Source organism: Miscanthus floridulus, chromosome 2, assembly GCF_019320115.1.
Source record: "Miscanthus floridulus cultivar M001 chromosome 2, ASM1932011v1, whole genome shotgun sequence".
Classification (NCBI taxonomy): domain Eukaryota; kingdom Viridiplantae; phylum Streptophyta; class Magnoliopsida; order Poales; family Poaceae; genus Miscanthus; species Miscanthus floridulus.
In genome coordinates, this window is record NC_089581.1 from 135,525,610 (window position 1) to 135,529,642 (window position 4,033).

At 47.6% G+C, this 4,033-nt stretch overlaps 1 pseudogene; it reads right to left on the reverse strand.

Annotated features, from left to right (window-relative positions):
• Positions 1-292: 292 nt before the first annotated feature.
• Positions 293-3,816, reverse strand: LOC136539771 (uncharacterized WD repeat-containing protein C2A9.03-like; annotated as a pseudogene).
• Positions 3,817-4,033: the final 217 nt, after the last annotated feature.

Consider the following 4,033-nt stretch of genomic DNA (forward strand, 5'->3'; position numbering starts at 1 on the left):
TATTAATAATTTCATACTTAGTACCAAATCTACTAATTTACACCGTTTCTTACATTACCGAGCATGAATTGATACACATCCCCTCTATAGCAAGCTTACAATACCTACAACAGCCCAAGTACACCACAACAATACCTACAACAACCCAAGTACACCACACCAGAGGCCTGGTTTGGATGCATGCGTCCCAATCCACATGTGTTGGACTGGAGTGAAATAAAATATAATTTAATTAAATTTCACTCCAATTTACTCTGACACACACGAGACCAGAAGTTTTTTTTCCCGAAGTCCGAAACAAACAAGAAGAAAGGGGGCTATAGCTCCTGAAAGCCCCTGCCATTACGCTTACGCCGTTCTAAAAAGAGGGAATGGAGGGCCTCACCACCAAACACTACACACATCAAAACTCTTCGCTTAACACTAGGCACAACACAAGTATGTACGCGTGCACGCCGCCGGCTGCCACATGCACAGTACACAGTCGATGGCGCGCGCGCGCCTCCCTCAGAACTCAGAAGAAACACGAGTCGAGGTAGCCGAACGCCCGGCGGCGGCGGAACTCGAGCAGGCCGCCGTAGGTGCGGTCCGCGACGCTCGTCGTCGGGGCTGAACGCGGCGCCGGCCACCTCCCCGAACAGCTCCACCTCCTGCTCGCGCCCGACGTACCCGGCCGCGGCCAGGAACCTGCCGCCGGGGGAGAACCGGAGGCCCCGGACGGCGTCGATCCGGCTTTTCAGGACCGCGAGCGGCTCCGAGAGGCTGCGCGCGTCCCACAGCCGGCACGTCCCGTCCTGGTTCCCCGTCGCCAGGACGCGGCCGTCGGGGTGCCACGCCGACGAGAAGGAGTAGTCCTGGTGCCCGCGCAGCGTCGCCATCGCTTTGCCCGACTGCGGGTCGGCGATCACGCACTCCGTACTGTCGCCAAGGACAGCCAGCAGCTTGCCGTCGGGGCTCACCGACGTGCTCTGCATGCATATATAGCCAGTGTCAGGGATTCAGTACGCCATGAGAATGAGACTGACAGAACTGATCGACTGCTCCAGAGCACCGGCAGGGCACGGGCACTCACGTTGACAGACCACGGGAAGGTGAACTGGGTGAGCAGGGTGTATCTATCTCTCGGCGTCGAACGTTCTGACCGCGCAGTCGTTGTTCGCCGCCATCACTCGAGTGGCACCGCTGCATCGTGGTTCATCATCAGAACATAATACAACAACTCAGTTAGTTTCGTACACTCCTTGCTCAGATCCAGAGGCTGCAAGCCTGAAATGACGGTCTCACTCGCTTACTTGGGTGCCTGGTAGATGTCGACGGCGTTCGTGGTGGAGTTGTCGTCGCCGGTCAGGTTCGTGCAGAATGCCACCCCGGGTTTATCAACATACTGATGAATAAGTAATGCGCAGGAGTGAGAGACATGTAAGCTGACAGAACTAAGGAAAACACTGACGAGTCTGCAGGCCACCCATCCTACCTTGCAGATGAGTTCTCCCTGGAAGCCGCCGGCCACCATGAGATTGTCCTTCATAGCCTATGGTGCTGATCTGAACCCTCGACAATGGTCTAGCCCCCTTCACATTCTGCGCAGCAGGTACCATTTGCAGGTTAGGAAAGTGAGGAGCAAGCTAATGAAGCCGCAATATGTCGTGGCACGAGTGCACGACGAGGAAGATGACGAAGGCCGCAGACCTGTGTCGGGGCCAATCGGCCGGCCACATTGAGCACCTCTCTTCCTCTCTGGAGCAGGGCAGACCAGCGCATCACAGAGTAGTTCTGCGCCAGGTACACGTCGTGCTTCGAGGTAGGCCATAGGAGGTTCCTCAGCTGCAGGTGTTTGGAACACACGATTATTGCACTTGAAATACATGCTTCAGAGAATGCAGAGGATACAAATTAAGAGAGGTACAGGATGTGATGATGCAATGGCACTCGTTCTTTCACAGTAGTAACAAGAACATGTACTATTGTGATTCTTTCCCCATCCATTCAATTATTCAGCAGCAAATGCTGATGACGCTGGTGGGGTCTTAACAACTGCCGAGTGAGCTTGCACGGAGGCAAGAAATAAGACTGAACTTAAAACTCGACCTACAGGGGAAATTTTCCCCTGCCCCCACGGAATTGCGTGTGATTCCACTAACGTACTAGTACACCTTACAATCCACAATCACTGCCCGAGCTAGTACGAAAAAAGTCCAGATGCACATAAAACCATTTCAACCGTCACCCCATTGTGACAAGTTTCACAGTTAAGTCTTACAGTGATGTTAGTCTTGGTTGCTAGCACTGTAATCATGGGCCATACATAGGCTCAAACTGAACTTTCAGTGTTCCGAAGTTCAGTTTCTACAATCTACAAATTGTAACTTTCTGTTGCGAAGGTCCGTGTTAACATTGCCATTCAGAACGGTTAGCCACACAATATCACCCCAACAGAGGACATGATATTCGATAACATACACCCCATAAACTTTAACAGACAGCATTAGTTTGACAACAATTTCCATTAACATGAAAAGCAAATCAGACACAAATGAGCTTGCAGGAAAAAGAAAAAAAAGTGAACTCCAGCTCTCCCCGTACAACCTGCAAAAAAGGAAACTCAAGGTGATCCATTTAACAGATTCGCCCACCGTAAAACGTCCTATCATACCATACTGCAAGTCTCCAACCCCTGTAGTCACTCTCCCGGCTGCTGAGGATGCTCATCCACCTGCTTATGGGCCTAGTATCACAAGACTAATTGCAAATAGTGCAACCCAACTCGTCACATGACCTGCAATCAGTGTTATGTACACACACAGAAGCAGAACAATAGCAGCATCATTCAATGCAGATGAAATATGCTTAATGATTCGTATAAGTTGGTATGCAAAGCAGTACAAAAAAATTCCATGGTCCCATGGACAAGTTAGATTTAATATTTTAGGACTGTTTTATTCAATAGGTATAGGTAGTCGAACTTGTTGAACATGGAAGGTATAGGGGCACACAATGGCACATGTTCTAACTTTTAACCCTGTGCGCCCTTTGAATTCAGATACAGAAAACACACAAGAGCTAAATAGCAATGTGCTTCATGATGCAAACTGAACTAATCAACTGTGAAGCAACCCAAGATCAACACGGCGTTATGCATCTTGACATGGCAACTCTTAAGTTTGAATTGTGTAACAGCCCACTGAGCCCATGACCAACGGAATGACTACTATCATGACAGTATTTTTGTCAGTGCAGGCTTGAATACTTTTTTTCTTTTAGAAAGGCGGCAAAAGCTTTGCCATATTTTTATTAGACATATGCAGGCTTGAATACTATGGGATGAAAAGATGGTAAATTTGACTGTATTAATCAAATGGCACCTTCACATCCTCCCCCAAAAAATATCTTCATGCTAGTGGCAGCATGGTAAGCATGCTGACTGTGTGAATGGAGAACTAGAGTAAAATTGTACCTGAAAATGCACTATTGTTGATTTGACAGCTCTCGTGCTCAAATAGAAATCATAGAAAATATCCTTCCTCTCCACTTGTTTGCATTCCTTCCATAAACAAAACAAACATATCAGGCATTACATAAACATAAAGTAGAGTTAATTGTATTTAACAAAAATTCCAGAAGTAGCGAGCATGAAAATGAAAACGGAAATGTGACAAAAGGATCTAACCTGTTCTAACCCGCTGCGCGACCTCGTGAGGTTCTTATAGCTCTTGTATTCTTTCAACCTCATCTGACGATACTGGTCCCTAGTGTAGTTCAGTCTTTCCCAGGGTATCCCTTGCATATCTTTCCCTTCTTTAAAGTCCAAGGCTGAAGTATCACCCATCTGCTCATGCTGCTGTAGATAAAATATACACTTGAGTAAAATTCCATCACATGAGACTGAATGGACAAGTTTAGACATTCATGTAGGTGGAACGTTAGTTTTTGAATTAAATTGTCTGAAAGACAGCACCACATCTCAGTCAATGAGTCGTCTGTATTTACCACCTGACTTGTCCATGTTAATTACAGTTAGGATCTCTAGCAGTAG